Source organism: Fundulus heteroclitus, chromosome 2, assembly GCF_011125445.2.
Source record: "Fundulus heteroclitus isolate FHET01 chromosome 2, MU-UCD_Fhet_4.1, whole genome shotgun sequence".
Classification (NCBI taxonomy): domain Eukaryota; kingdom Metazoa; phylum Chordata; class Actinopteri; order Cyprinodontiformes; family Fundulidae; genus Fundulus; species Fundulus heteroclitus.
Genome location: NC_046362.1, coordinates 37,414,324 through 37,430,952, shown reverse-complemented (window position 1 = coordinate 37,430,952; position 16,629 = coordinate 37,414,324). Strand labels below are relative to the sequence as shown.

Below are 16,629 nucleotides of genomic sequence, written 5' to 3'. Positions count from 1 at the left end.
CCTGAGGGACGGGTTAAATGCAGAAGACACATTTCATTGGAATGTACAATTACAACGACAATAAAGATTTCTTCTTTGTCTTTTCTGTCAGTTTCCTGTGTCCTCCTTGTACTCCTTGTTTAAATAGGAGCAAAAATGTATTTTTTGTAACAAATTTAGGCAGTACAATTAGGCCATTTTTCTATTGAGCAGTGATGGATTTACTAACCAAAGTCACATGGACAGGCACTCTGCAGTGGGGATTCAGAGGCTGTTGTTAATGTCCCAGAGGCTGTTCTGTCCCCCGACGCGACCCGTCCAGGTCCTCATGGGTCTGGGACAGACGAAGACCTGCTGGAAGCAACCATCACCCAGATGCAGCTCCTGAAGCAGGAGGTGGTATCTATCGTTTGTCAGGACTGTAGCAGCGAACCAAAAAAGTTCATTTCATTTGTAAAAAAAACGTTCTGTGTAAGACAATATGATTAGTGCAAGTATGTGTAACAGCAGGATGTATTGCAACAATGAACAGACCACATGATGGTGCAGATAGTAAAGTTTAGTAGTCTGATGACGTGAGGAATGAAGATGTTGTGGAATCTGTTCTGCATTCGAAGCTGTTGAACTTTTTTGCAAGAGGGTAGCAGGGAGAGCAGTTCATAATGGTGGTGTTGGGAGGGGGGGGGTCTTTTATGATTGTCTGAGCTCTGGTTAGGTGGTGTCTGCAAGAAGTGTGATGGATGCAGGGAAGCGCTCTCCCTGTGGTAATCTCTGCCGTCCTCACCGCTCTCTTTCCAGTCTGAGGTGTTGCAGGCCCCAAACCAGACAGACATGCAGCTGGTCAGTGCGCTCTCTGGTGTTCCTCTGTAGAAAGTGGTGAGGATCTCCTCACCCAACGCAGAAAATACCTTCTGGTTCATTGGTTCTATTTATTTATGTTTCTGTATGCGATAAATAATATCAATTCAATTCAATTCAATTTTATTTATATAGCGCCAAATCATGAAACATGTCATCTCAAGGCACTTTACAAAGTCAACTTCAATCATATTATACAGATTGGGTCAGATTATACAGATTGGTCAAAAATTTCCTATATAAGGAAACCAGTTGATTGCATCAAAGTCCCGACAAGCAGCTTTCACTCCTGGGGAACCGTAGAGCTACAGGGAGAGTCATCTGCATTGTACATGGCTTTGCTGCAATCCCTCATACTGAGCAAGCATGAAGCGACAGTGGGAAGAAAAACCACCCATTAACGGGGAAAAAAACCTCCGGCAGAACCGGGCTCAGTATGAACGGTCATCTGCCTCGACCGACTGGGGTTACAGAAGACAGAACAGAGACACAACAAGAGAAACAAAAAAGCACAGAAGCACACATTGATCTAGTAATCTGTTCTACATTAGATGGTAGTAGCAGGTGAGTCGTCTTCTCTGGATGATGTCAAAGTTAACAGAACGCCAGACCAGGTGTACCTACTATGAAGAGAAAAGAGAGAGAACAGAAAGTTAAAGCAGAAATGACAACACATAATGCATAATTGAAGAACAGTAGAACTCAATATAGTGAGAAAATTAGATCCTGATATACTCCAGTAACCTAAGCCTATAGCAGTAAAACTAGCTGAGAGTAACATGAGTCACTAGTTATAATTTTTGTCAAAAAGAAAAGTTTTAAGCCTAGTCTTAAAAGTAGACAGGGTGTCTGCCTCACGGACCAAAACTGGGAGTTGGTTCCACAGGAGAGGAGCCTGATAGCTAAAGGATCTGCCTCCCATTCTACTTTTAGAGACTCTAGGAACCACCAGCAGACCTGCAGTCTGAGAGCGAAGTGCTCTGTTAGGAACATACGGGGTAATCAGGGCTCTGATATATGATGGAGCTTGATTATTAAGGGCTTTATACGTTAGAAGAAGAATTTTAAATTCTATTCTTGATTTAACAGGAAGCCAATGAAGGGAAGCTAAAATTGGAGAAATATGATCCCTCTTGTTGATTTTCATCAGAACTCTTGCTGCAGCATTTTGGATCAGCTGAAGGCTTTGAACTGCATTTTGTGGACTTCCTGATAGTAAAGAATTACAATAGTCCAGCCTTGAAGTAACAAATGCATGGACCAGTTTTTCAGCATCACTCCTGGACAGAATGTTTCTAATTTTGGCGATATTCCGGAGGTGAAAAAAGGAAACTCTGGAAACCTGTTTAATATGGGATTTAAATGACATGTCTTGGTCAAAAATAACACCAAGATTTTTTACTTTATTACCAGAGGCCAGGTTAATGCCACCCAGATTAAGTGATTGGTTAAGAAGTTTATTTTTTGAGGACTCTGGCCCAAAGATTAAAACTTCGGTCTTGTCAGAATTTAGATGCAGGAAATTTAAAGTCATCCAGCTTTTGATGTCATCAAGACATGACTGCAGTCGAAGTAATTGATTGGATTCATCAGGATTTATGGATAAATATAGCTGAGTATCATCAGCATAACAGTGGAAATTAATCCCATGCTGTCTGATAATTTTGCCAATCGGAAGCATATATATAGTAAAGAGAATTGGTCCAAGGACTGAACCCTGTGGTACTCCACAGGTGACCCTAGAGTTTGAGGAAGATTTATTATTAACATGAACAAATTGGAATCTGTCTGACAGATAAGATTTAAACCAGCCTAATGCTTTCCCCTTAATCCCTACAGTATGTTCAAGTCTTTGTAGGAGAATATTGTGATCAACTGTATCAAACGCAGCACTGAGATCTAACAGGACAAGTATAGACACAAGTCCATTATCTGAGGCCATGAGAATATCATTAGTGACCTTCACCAGAGCTGTTTCAGTGCTATGATGAGCTCTGAAGCCTGACTGAAACTCCTCAAGTAGGTCATTACTTTGTAAATGTTCACAAAGTTGATTAGCAACTACTTTCTCAAGAATTTTAGATAAGAAAAGAAGATTAGATATAGGTCTGTAATTTACTAACTCATCTTGATCAAGAGAAGGTTTCTTAAGTAAAGGTTTAATAACAGCTACTTTCAAAACCTGTGGTACATATCCATTTACTAAGGATAGATTAATCATGTCTAAAATAGTGCCACTGATCAAAGGGAATATGTCCTTAAACAACTTGGTTGGGATTGGGTCTAACATACAGGTAGAAGGTTTAGATGAAGCTAAAATTTTAGATAGCTCAGAAAGCTCTACTGCTTCTAAACAGTTCAAACACTGTGCAGATTCTAAAGATTCCTCCAATGCTGCCTCACTTACTGAGGACGAGGTAATCATGTTTGGGAGGATGCCAATTATTTTATTTTTAATGGCATCAATTTTATTTATGAAGAATCCCATAAAATCATTACTACTAAGAGCTAAGGGAATGGATGGATCAACAGAGCTGTGGCTCTGGGTAAGTTTGGCAACTGTACTAAAGAGAAATCTAGGATTATTTTTATTCTCTTCAATTAATGATGAAAAATATGCTACTCTAACTCTGCGGAGGGTCTTGTTATACAACAATAGTCTGTCCCTCCAGATTAAGTAGGATTCCTCTTGGTGTGTAGAGCGCCATTTTCTCTCCAATTTCCTAACATTGTGCTTCAAGGAACGCAGCTCTGAATTAAACCAAGGAGCCAGCTTCATGTGAATAATCACCTTCTTTTTCAAGGGAGCTACATTGTCTAATGCAGAACGCAATGAGGAAGTCACATTGTTAGCAAAGGTATCGATTTGTGAATGGGAAGAAACAGCAATGCTGCCATCTACAGGGCATTTCTGCAATACTGAGGATATTAAGAAGGGGACAGACTCTTTAAGTTTTGATACAGCATTATCCGATAAAAATCTACTATAATGGAACCCTCTTTTGGGGGTGGAGAATTCAGTTAGATTAAACTCAAATGTTATTAAAAAATGATCAGACAGGACAGGGTTGTGAGAGAATACTGTTAATTCTTCACAATCAATGCCATATGTCAGAACAAGGTCTAAAGTATGGAGCCGAGAGTGCGTCAAGATGCATATGTAGATGTAAGTTATGCACAGGAAATATAATGTTAAATAAACCAGAATATGTTTTGTATTTTTACATTTTTTCAAACCTCATGAGGTAAAAGTGGATTTCTGGAATGTTGCCTTCTGATTGTGCTGCAGACCATCAATTATTGGATTACATAGAGAAGAACCTGATTTGACTGGTGTCCAAATCTATAGTCCGTGACCCACAGCCACCTGTGATGAAACTGTCCATACAAATGACTCAATTTCCCGTTGCACTCTTTATTTTTTCATGTGGGAAGTGATGAAGACTCAACTCATTTTTTCTGTTGAACAGTGTGTGGCATTTTATAAATTTACACCAGTCAAACGCAGTATGATAAAATAACAACTCATGTAATGTTAGCCTTCCTGTTTTAACTCTGTAGGTTCCAGTCCAGTAGGATCTAATTACGCCATCAACCCAGCATGCATTGCGCATGTTCAAAAGCGGCAACCTCCATGGGTTAAAAAATATACAATTTCTGAATTAATTATGAGTTTTTATGTATAAAAAAATGCATTTTTAAGTTAATAGGAAACTGACAACATATTTCGGCCAACATGGTCAACTAATGGTGGATCCCTTTAAGGCCCTTTTTACCACCTGGGCTGCATATGGACTCAGTTCTTAATACTCCCTGTTTGACTCCTGCCCTCGCTTGCTGAATAATTGGCCAGTTTAAATTTGTGTGCACACCTGGATGTGAAGAAATGTTAACCTTTCTACTACCCACCAAACCCCTGGAGACCCTGTAGATTTTCTGCGTACCTGGCTGCAGCCTTCCTGCCATGGCCCTGCGAGGATTAGGGAAGGATAGATGATGGATGGATGCTGTTTGGCCCTGGATTATCTGCTTTCCTAAGACTCCTGCAAGGCAAACTGCTATAGAAATATTTAGTCAGATGAAATTATGAGTCACAGAGACATTATTTTACTGTTTGGTCCTCTAACTTCTTTATATCAAACCATAACTAGAATAGAATAGACAGATACTTTATTGCCCCACAGTGGTGAAATTCAGGTGAATTAGCAGCAAATAGCAAATTTACAACATAAAGAAAATACTGTACAGTTATTAGTTATTAAAAATATCATAATGGGTGATTTTGAAACACATGCATCTGCATTTAGAAATAAAAAACAACAGACCTCAGCAGAGAATTAGACGTGTGTTGAGGTAGTTGGGAGCGGTGATAGTTCAAAAGTCTAACAGCTGCTGGTAGGAAGGATCTGTGATGACGCTCTTCCATCGTTTCACGGTTTTGGTAGATTTTATATCAACTTGTACGGATTTAGATTTTTTCAGGTATTTATTGGTCCGTTTCGGTTACGGTTGATGAATCAATGAATGGGTAATGTGGAGGGACTTATCAACAGAGAACACCCTCTAGTGAACTCTGATTTTCTGCGTCCTTCCTTCTGAATCCTACTGTACCAGAGTTCAAAACAGAAAAACAACAAAAAATATTCTAGCTTGTAAAAATAAATTGTAATATAACTTAACATCATATCTGCAAAAAAAGAAAAAAAAATGTTGTCTAACCCATAGTGCTTTAAAGGTGTTTTGGATTGCGGCGGGCACCAGGAGTCTAACATCATTAAACAGCAACTACAGGTCGCACCCTGAGTCCTCTGCTGAATGGAGCGGTTCCGTCGGGGTGTTGCGGTGGGTGCAGCCCACAAAATCAATAGTGTTCAAATAGGAAATTTCTTAGAGAATCTAAGGGGAGAGCTCGAGAGCTGATGAAGGCGAAGGAAAGAAAGAAGTTTGGACACTGGGAGAGAGAGAAAGGGGTTTTGTTCACATAATTGGAAAGCTTGGAGGCCACGGGGCCCATGAGTTGCAACAAGCTGTTCCCAGCAGCCATTTATCCATATTACCTGTGAGCTGCTAGACGAGAGCTACTGACTTAAAATCCATTTTCTGATGAAATTACATCGAGAACAAATTACCTCTCACTCGTGGCCTTCTGTCATCAGCCCCGTGTTCCTCGACACCACTAGAGGTCAGTATGACCCTGGAAAGCGCCGATGAGGAGTGAAGATGTCATGCTCTCCTCAGATGAGTAGGAGGGGAGTTTGCCGCATGCTTTATGGTCAGGTCTGCAGAGCTCCGTGCTGCAAAGCTCCGGTTGCTTCCTGCTTCAAACAGAATTTCACTCTATATTTTCTTTTCTCTTGTTTCCTTTTCTGTTCACGTCGTCCTGGATCATCTTTGCAATTTGCATAAGCTGGCTTCAGAGATCTCTGCTTACCCCTGCTTATTGCTCAGTCAGGGTAAGCGTGCTGTTCAAAAGGAATAGCAAATGACTCCGTTGCCCCCATTGACGTATGTCAGTCTATTTCAGGCTCTGCAACCAACACTGTCATACATGGCCAAGGAAGAGCGGATGATGTGCGTGCCGGATCGACCCTGCAACGTCAGCCTGCCTCTGGGTTAGGCCACAGATTGCTTTTAAACAGGAGCAGAGCACTTTATCCTCATCCCCGTGAACCATCACTGGAGTATATATCCCAGCCCCCTGCCAAGCTGCTGACAGCACTCTGGTCATGGAGGAGACGTAGTGGGATATCAAACATGTGATGTGACCTGATGCGGCAGCAGGGGCATTCCCCCACCAACACCGCCCCCCCTTCACCTGTCTACCCGTAACAGGAGGCATCTTTCAACCCCCCCGTCTCCCGATTGATCGCGTTAGGCAACGTTTCCCTGAGCGCTCAGACGCTGCTGACCCCTGCTCAGGATGACAGGAGCCAGAGTCGGAGTGGAACAAGTTGGGGAGCAGGCGAGGGAAGAGTCAGGCCATAGAAGGGCTGAGAATGAGTGAGGGATGTGGCAGATAAAGAGTGACTGGGCAGGTGGGTGGAGAGGGATTGCATTAAGCGCACTAAATGCTGAAGGGACAGGAAGGGCACAGCCGGCCGCAGAGGCTTGTGGCCGGCTTTCACATGACTCCCTCTCTATGCTCGGACGCTGGAGAGTAATAGAATCCCAGCGTGATGTGCCGGGATGCTTTGGAGGGGGTTAAATTTAGCCGCAGCCTTAGGCAGGCGGGCTCAGGGGGCTCCAGCTCCCAGCCCTGCTTAACTCCTCTCTACCCTTTTTTGCACCGGTCATGCAGGGCACAATATGACTTACCTTAGCGGGCATAATGGCCACATGGTGGGATGTATCACATGGCCACAGTGTGCGATGCGTCAGCCACGCTTTATTTTCCAGGCGCCGTTCGGGGAGCATCTGCTGGCTTATGCAGACATTGAATTTCAAAAGCAATCATGCATGTCATAAACCGATGTTCTATGATGGGAATGATTTCACGTGATTGATGTACAGATGTTTGTTCTGATGTTTCTCATTCAGCCAGTTAAGCTCCAATCAATCTAACTTTTTCCCGTCATTCGTTCAGTGGAGAGTGGCTTTCTTCAAAGTCAGTTTGTCCTTAAACACCCCCCCCCCCCATCCCCCTTTTAATGTGTGTCAGTCGAACATCAAAAGGCCGCACCAGGAGTTTGAAGTTCTTGCATTTACTCTGGCATGCAAACATCCAGAGGCTGCAAATAGGCGACACTTGTTAATGATCTGAAAGTTATGTTTTACGTCCTGCCTTACGCCATTCCTAAATTTAAACCAGAAGGGTCTAAATGAAAGCTTGGCTCTGCCCCGTGTCAGTGCTACCTGACTTACAGCTTGTAAAGACTTTTTTTTGTATCCAGCTGAGAGATTTAAGTTCTTGTATCTAAAACACTTGTCCAATCCTCCGGCAAAAGAGTTCTGTCTGTTGCTCGGTAGGATTCCCAGGCTTTGCTGCTAGAACTGGCTGTTAAGGTTTATCCATAGATTTCCAATGATGTGTGAGTTCAGGGACTCAGTGGGCCTTCAGTTTGGTTCTCTAAAGCAAGTTTGTGATGGATCTTTGAAGTTCTGTAGAAAAGTGAACCTCTTTTTCTCTTAGAGCTTAGATTCGTAATGTTTTCCTGCACTTTTACAGGCAATTGATTAAATGGATTTTGTTTCCTGATAGTGAAATGTTCCACTGGATGCGGTAAAATACTTCAAAATAATGATGTTTCTGGGTTAAGAGTCTGAATTTCTGTATTATGTTTGGGGGAAAAAAATATTCTAATGCAAAATTTATGAATAAAGGAGTCAGGAAAGGTTTCCTCTGATTAAAATAAGTTGAAGGCATTTACAAACACAGTAAACAATGCATTTTCTGAACTTTTATTTAATTTATGACTCATTATGTTTAAATTCACCTCAGGATTCCATTACAAGCCACAATTGGGAATATTCTCAGGATTAAATGCTAACACGTAAACAGGACTTTCACCTCTGTGCAACCTCAGATCCATTAATTAGAAAATGATTTGTAGAATTTAAACTGGAATATTAATGAAATGTTAAATTATGCAACGTATGTAAACAACCTTGAAAAGCCTGACATTTTGTTTGATTGAAAGCTCATAAAATTTTGGTTACGGTGTTATTTTCTAACGTAAAAATTAAATATGTCTCATTTATATGGCTTACAACAATGCTTGACATATTTCTAAAACTCTTGTAAGCTGATATGTGTATTCTTCTACGCAAAATAAATATAATATACTCAAATTCCACACATATGAACTCTGTTTTGGTGATTTTTAAGGACAGTTGGTTGCAGTGGTCATAGTTTACGGGTACCAGTGTGAAGTGGGTTATTACGAACACAGTTGGTACTTTTCGTAGTTTTATTTGCATAAAGATTTTTAAAACCAGGCATTTCTTCTTCCCGTTACAATTATGCACTGTTTTGTGTTAGTCTGTTACATGAAATCATGATAAAGTGCATTGATGTTTTAGTTTGTAATGTGACAAAATGTGAACAGTGATGTTTATGAAGGACCGTGTTTTTCACCGCTGTGAGCCGCTATTGTCATGATCCTCGGGTGTTTAGCTTGTTTTTAGATTATGTTCCTGGGGACCAGCTAGCCTTCTGTTTTTCATCTTTTTAATATTATTTATTCCTTTGTAGATTCTGTTTCCTCCTTCTTGTTTCTTGTGATTATTTAGTATTCTGTTCATCATAGAGATAGTTAGTTCACTCTTGTTTCTGTTAGATCGTTACTTCCCTGCCTGTCGTCAGCTCAGTTAGTGAATTTAACTTTGTCATGGTCCCTTTATTCATTGTGATGCTTATGATATTGCTAGCTTCTGTTTCCCTCCCTTCTCTGTCATTTCATTGAATGCTCATTATTGTGTCATCCACCTGTGCTAATTGGTCTCACCTGCCTTTCCCTCTGTTTCCGATCGTCCAATCAAAATACTGGAAATACATGCGTTACGTTTATATTCTGCCGTAAAGTGTGCGACTGTCTAGTGTTGGTTGGCCTTGCTTGATCATTGATGGATTGATGTGAATCTTTTCTGTTCAATAAATTAACATTATTAGTGAGCCTCAAAACATAGTTAAAAGCTCAAAAAAATAGATTTCTCATTATATAGCCCCTTTTTTAAACATTTTATATGTAATGCTATTCTGTCAGTATCGTGTCAGTAATGTTTGCGTTTCTATTCTCAGTAAGGAAGGATGGTTTCCATTGTGACATATAAAGCCAAGAGACAGAAACCCTTCATTATTATTACAGGTTTATAGTATAATAAATATCTGCCCATCCGTGCTGTGTGTTTAAAGTGGCTCTAAGGATTTTCAATTCAATTCAATTCAATTTTATTTATATAGCGCCAAATCATGAAACATGTCATCTCAAGGCACTTTACAAAGTCAAGTTCAATCATATTATACAGATTGGGTCAGATTATACAGATTGGTCAAAAATGTCCTATATAAGGAAACCAGTTGATTGCATCAAAGTCCCGACAAGCAGCATTCACTCCTGGGGAACCGTAGAGCCACAGGAAGAGTCATCTGCATTGTACATGGCTTTGCTGCAATCCCTCATACTGAGCAAGCATGAAGCGACAGTGGGAAGAAAAACCACCCATTAACGGGAAAAAAAAAACCTCCGGCAGAACCGGGCTCAGTATGAACGGTCATCTGCCTCGACCGACTGGGGTTACAGAAGACAGAACAGAGACACAACAAGACAGACAAACAAGCACAGAAGCACACATTGATCTAGTAATCTGTTCTACATTAGATGGTAGTAGCGGGTGAGCCGTCTTCTCTGGATGATGTCACAGTTAACAGAACGCCAGACCAGGTGTACCTACTATGAAGAGAAAAGAGAGAGAACAGAAAGTTAAAGCAGAAATGACAACACATAATGCATAATTGAAGAACAGTAGAACTCAATATAGTGAGAAAATTAGACCCTGATATACTCCAGTAACCTAAGCCTATAGCAGTAAAACTATAAAGGTAGCTGAGAGTAACATGAGTCACTAGTTATAATTTTTGTCAAAAAGAAAAGTTTTAAGCCTAGTCTTAAAAGTAGACAGGGTGTCTGCCTCACGGACCAAAACTGGGAGTTGGTTCCACAGGAGAGGAGCCTGATAGCTAAAGGATCTGCCTCCCATTCTACTTTTAGAGACTCTAGGAACCACCAGCAGACCTGCAGTCTGAGAGCGAAGTGCTCTGTTAGGAACATACGGGGTAATCAGAGCTCTGATATATGATGGAGCTTGATTATTAAGGGCTTTATACGTTAGAAGAAGAATTTTAAATTCTATTCTTGATTTAACAGGAAGCCAATGAAGGGAAGCTAAAATTGGAGAAATATGATCCCTCTTGTTGATTTTCATCAGAACTCTTGCTGCAGCATTTTGGATCAGCTGAAGGCTTTGAACTGCATTTTGTGGACTTCCTGATAGTAAAGAATTACAATAGTCCAGCCTTGAAGTAACAAATGCATGGACCAGTTTTTCAGCATCACTCCTGGACAGAATGTTTCTAATTTTGGCGATATTCCGGAGGTGAAAAAAGGAAACTCTGGAAACCTGTTTAATATGGGATTTAAATGACATGTCTTGGTCAAAAATAACACCAAGATTTTTAACTTCATTACCAGAGGCCAGATTAATGCCACCCAGATTAAGTGATTGGTTAAGAAGTTTATTTTTTGAGGACTCTGGCCCAAAGATTAAAACTTCGGTCTTGTCAGAATTTAGATGCAGGAAATTTAAAGTCATCCAGCTTTTGATGTCATCAAGACATGACTGCAGTCGAAGTAATTGATTGGATTCATCAGGATTTATGGATAAATATAGCTGAGTATCATCAGCATAACAGTGGAAATTAATCCCATGCTGTCTGATAATTTTGCCTATCGGAAGCATATATATAGTAAAGAGAATTGGTCCAAGGACTGAACCCTGTGGTACTCCACAGGTGACCCTAGAGTTTGAGGAAGATTTATTATTAACATGAACAAATTGGAATCTGTCTGACAGATAAGATTTAAACCAGCCTAATGCTTTCCCCTTAATCCCTACAGTATGTTCAAGTCTTTGTAGGAGAATATTGTGATCAACTGTATCAAACGCAGCACTGAGATCTAACAGGACAAGTATAGACACAAGTCCATTATCTGAGGCCATGAGAATATCATTAGTGACCTTCACCAGAGCTGTTTCAGTGCTATGATGAGCTCTGAAGCCTGACTGAAACTCCTCAAGTAGGTCATTACTTTGTAAATGTTCACAAAGTTGATTAGCAACTACTTTCTCAAGAATTTTAGATAAGAAAAGAAGATTAGATATAGGTCTGTAATTTACTAACTCATCTTGATCAAGAGAAGGTTTCTTAAGTAAAGGTTTAATAACAGCTACTTTCAAAACCTGTGGTACATATCCATTTACTAAGGATAGATTAATCATGTCTAAAATAGTGCCACTGATCAAAGGGAATATGTCCTTAAACAACTTGGTTGGGATTGGGTCTAACATACAGGTAGAAGGTTTAGATGAAGCTAAAATTTTAGATAGCTCAGAAAGCTCTACTGCTTCTAAACAGTTCAAACACTGCACAGATTCTAAAGATTCCTCCAATGCTGCCTCACTTACTGAGGACGAGGTAATCATGTTTGGGAGGATGCCAATTATTTTATTTTTAATGGCATCAATTTTATTTATGAAGAATCCCATAAAATCATTACTACTAAGAGCTAAGGGAATGGATGGATCAACAGAGCTGTGGCTCTGGGTAAGTTTGGCAACTGTACTAAAGAGAAATCTAGGATTATTTTTATTCTCTTCAATTAATGATGAAAAATATGCTGCTCTAACTCTGCGGAGGGTCTTGTTATACAACAATAGTCTGTCCCTCCAGATTAAGTAGGATTCCTCTTGGTGTGTAGAGCGCCATTTTCTCTCCAATTTCCTAACATTGTGCTTCAAGGAACGCAGCTCTGAATTAAACCAAGGAGCCAGCTTCCTGTGAATAATCACCTTCTTTTTCAAGGGAGCTACATTGTCTAATGCAGAACGCAATGAGGAAGTCACATTGTTAGCAAAGGTATCGATTTGTGAATGGGAAGAAACAGCAATGCTGCCATCTACAGGGCATTTCTGCAATACTGAGGATATTAAAAAGGGGACAGACTCTTTAAGTTTTGATACAGCATTATCCGATAAAAATCTACTATAATGGAACCCTCTTTTGGGGGTGGAGAATTCAGTTAGATTAAACTCAAATGTTATTAAAAAATGATCAGACAGGACAGGGTTGTGAGAGAATACTGTTAATTCTTCACAATCAATGCCATATGTCAGAACAAGGTCTAAAGTATGGAGCCGAGAGTGCGTCGGTTCATGCACATTTTGAGCAAAACCAATTGAATCTAGGATAGTTTTAAAGGCTACACTAAGGTTATCACATTCAGTGTCAACATGGATGTTAAAATCACCCACTATAATAACCTTATCAGTATTTAACACCAAATCAGATAAGAAATCTGACAACTCATCCAAAAACTGAGTGTAAGGGCCTGGTGGACGATACAAAACAACAAACTCTAAGGATGTGGCCGTGATCACAGGGCAGCAGTGAGGAACTAAAAACGAATTCAGAGAAAGTCCAAATGTTTGTCTAATTTTCCTGTTGAAAGAGCTGCAGATCTTAAAATGACTGAGATTTAGCCGAAACAATGTGTGCCCTTCTTTCATGTTTGACAAGTGGAGGTTTTCTCGCTTGGCTGAATCCTAATTTCAGATCTTTCCTGACAGCCCCGAATTAATACATTCAATCAAACACTGGCAAATTCTTGTTACAACTTGTGATTTTTGCTTTAATAAATGACGCTATTATTAAAAGTAGAAATGTGGACATCATTTGAAGGACGCTGAAGGACACATCGCACTGCCCTGCGCTGAGTTTGACACATGGAGATAAAAATAAATGATGAATTGGGTGGAAAAAAAAAATGGATGACAGGGTATTCGTTGACAATCTGGTAGCAAATAAAAATAAGACTTTATCTCCACTCAGTAGCTGTCAAAGAGATTATATCCAGCAGAAAAGATGGGGTGTTTTTATTTGTCAGACACTTCAGAGCTTTTATTTTCTCCTTATTTTTAATCTTTTTGATGGAAAAAAGCAAATGTTGGATCAATAATCTTTGCTTTTTTTCCAAGTGCTGCTCTGAGAAGTGAATATAAGAATTAAAAATGTATAAATCGAGCCATTTTCCTGTGCTTCTGCCAATCTCCGGGTGGCTACACCAGTGTGAATTGAATGGATGATCTTTGCATTCATTTCAATGTGAATTGGGATACAGGAATAGATCCCGCTGCTCTGGAAGACGGCGGATGAGAGCGATTAGATTTAGATGTTCTGATTGCACTGCTGAGGTCCAGCTCTTCTCTCTGGCTTTCCTGGCTAATGTCGGCTCATTGCTGGAGTATTTCACCCACCAGACAGAACTCCTCTGACTGGATCTTTGCTTGAGGAGCCGTTGAAAACCACAGGTGAAGTCATTTCCCTTTTCCAGACGTTTCTTAACGGCCCAACCGGTTGGTTCTGGGCTTGATCAGCGAGCATCAACCAGACTGCAGCGGAGTTTTTATTCTCTACGTGAAACAGCCAGCACTGCTGACATTTTACTGTGTAAATGCGCCTTTTCGCGGCATAATTTAGTTCCTCATTAAATTAACTCAAATAAACCAACAGACAACAGTGACCTTTTCTTTAAATTTCAGGGTTTGTTAGTTGAGCTGAAGTAGATTTGGGTTAATCAGCAGATTAATCAAAGATATCATTATCCTTCCATAAACAATTTAGTCACTTGTGTATAACCTCCGTGTTTGTTTTTAAGCTAATCACTTGATTCTATTCCAGCAACGATTGATGAGGATCAGCAGCAACTTCAAGTCACCCATCAGCATCCTAAACAAACTGTCTGGGTTTAATCATAAGCCTGCTTTAAACAATCTGAAGCCTTCAGCGCTAGCCTCCAGCTTATTTGTGACGCTTTAGCCTTTAATATCTGCGTGCGTGTCAGTGCCGGTGGCAGTTAATTAATATGCATTAAAGCTAAGTGCTCAGGTGTGGAAGAGGAGATCTGGCATTTTGTGCAGCACGGCGTTGAGAAAGTGGGCCGTGAGTTATGAGGGACGGGACCGATTCTGACACTTGGAGTCAGCCCTTATTCAGTGTGCACCTTTTGTCTGCGCGCTTCCACCGTGTCCTTTATCTCTGCCATGCACAGAATTCCAAAAGTCCATCAACAACACCCACAGCAAACACTCAGCTGTCCTCCCTCATGTGCTCTGCAGGGACATTTTTACTGCCACAGCCGTGGTGTGGCATGATCGAAACATTGGGACTTACAGTTTGAGGTGGTGAATGAATCAGGAAGAGCCCATTGACTCCATTCACTTCTGTAGTAAGACATTTATTTATTGTCAAAATTATGTCATGCTTTTCAGGTGTCGGACTAATGTGATATATACCTGTGTGTTTTAGCCACTGTAATTGTGAATAAATGTGGGGGTGTCCTAATTTATTCCTCCACAGAATTTTTATTATTACGTTACACAGGGTTAAGACATTTTTTAAATAACTTGAGTGGTTCAGTGTTTTTATTTTAGGCTGAAATATCCACCTCAGGGTGTCCACATGCCAATCAAGAGATCCAGAAAATAGAATCTTATCCCCAAACTGAAAAGTTTTAATTGGTTTCCTGCACAGCGGAAAAAGAAAATAGAAGTTTGGAAAAATATCTGTATTTCCTGACTTAATTTTGTGTCATATTGTCTAATGTGGCGTTCAGACCAAACTCGATTTTAGCCCCAAAGCCTCATCTTGTGCAGAGCGTCAGCAAAGTGAAGACAGACTGGTCTGATGCACATTGGAAGGAGCTACCCTGTTCGATTCGTCAAATGCGGGGAAGTATTTGCTGCGTTAAAAGTTTCGAGAACTTACCCGAGATCCCAACGTGCTCACCACTCCTGCAAGCAAGATCCTTCACTGTCTCTGCAGTGAAAGCTCGACTGATCATATAGAATAGACACAAGCAGCAATGATTAGTTTCCCCTCCATTGTCGACTTTTCCTGGTCCTTCCGTCCTGTTGCACAACTACGACACATAGTGATTGGTTGATGTCCAGCTGCAAATTTTCAGATTTTCCGACTCTAGCATCTGCCGCTTTCGTTGCTCAGACGCTGCAAACCTCAGAAGGCGCTGCTCCCAACGGGCGAAATGCACCGCAGGATCTCTCAACGCTCCTAGAGGCTCATTCACCATAGATTTTATGTGTAAACAAGATGGCGCTGATGCTCAGAATGCATCCTATGTGAGCTCACCATAAAGGATGTGTCCTTCCTTCCTCCCTTCTTCCCTTGTCTCCTACTGTGTGTCTTTCGTTTCTCTTCTTCCAAACTTTCATTCTTTGTTTTTTCCAACCTGTGTTCATCCCTTGTCTCCTTTCTTCCTCTCTGGAAAGTCCAGCAGCTGATTTTTCTGAGATATTCTCTCACACCTCCTTGGATAATTTGTAGAATACATGACAGAGCGGGAAAAGTTACGCTTGGCGGAGGAATGAATCCATTCAGACGAGGAAAACGTGGAAATCACGGCACATCTGGAACAGGAATAGCCGCCCTGGTCGCTGGCATATGGCACATTAGTGAGCAGCCTCGTGTGTTCCTCAGGCTCCCTCAGGAGTTGCTGTGAAACTCTGAAACATTTTGGTCACCAAGACCTTACGTGACAAACAATGGCCAGGTGCCATGGAGACGGCAAGGCGCCTAATTCATCACTAACGCTTCCTGAAGGACACATTGGCATGGCCGGCTGTTGTCTGTCTCCATTCCTCCCTCTGTCTCCGTGCCCCCGTCTCATTAGCACCACTTTAAAAGACTAACATGGCAACATCCTAATCATTGGAGCACATTAGACTCCAGGCCACAGTGCATGTCATTAACAAGCCTCTTTCATACTGCCTCTCTCTGTCTCTGACCCATTGTGTGATCGCTGGGGTTGCCTACATCCACGTAGTGCTTTGGAGTCATCTCCACCCATCCTCTCCATCTGTATTGAGGTCTGCCTTCCTTCTGCCTCTCCTGTCCTCCCCCTGCAGGGAGATGAATAAGCTGTACCGCAGACATGCCTCAGCAGTCACTCTCTCAATCCTTGAGGGATGATCAAAGCTGTGGGACACAACCTGTCCAATTCT

At 41.0% G+C, this 16,629-nt stretch overlaps 1 protein-coding gene and 1 long non-coding RNA gene across 3 annotated transcripts in view; one reads left to right on the top strand and one right to left on the bottom strand.

Annotated features, from left to right (window-relative positions):
- tspan9a (tetraspanin 9a) overlaps positions 1–16,629 on the top strand; it is a 272,692-nt gene that overhangs the window by 29,166 nt on the left and 226,897 nt on the right. The window lies entirely within an intron of this gene.
- Positions 297–7,307, bottom strand: LOC118557190. Its single transcript, XR_004927692.1, has 3 exons — positions 5,967–7,307; positions 4,782–4,892; positions 297–363 (listed from the first exon to the last, which is right to left on the bottom strand). It is a non-coding gene; the product is annotated as an uncharacterized LOC118557190 (long non-coding RNA).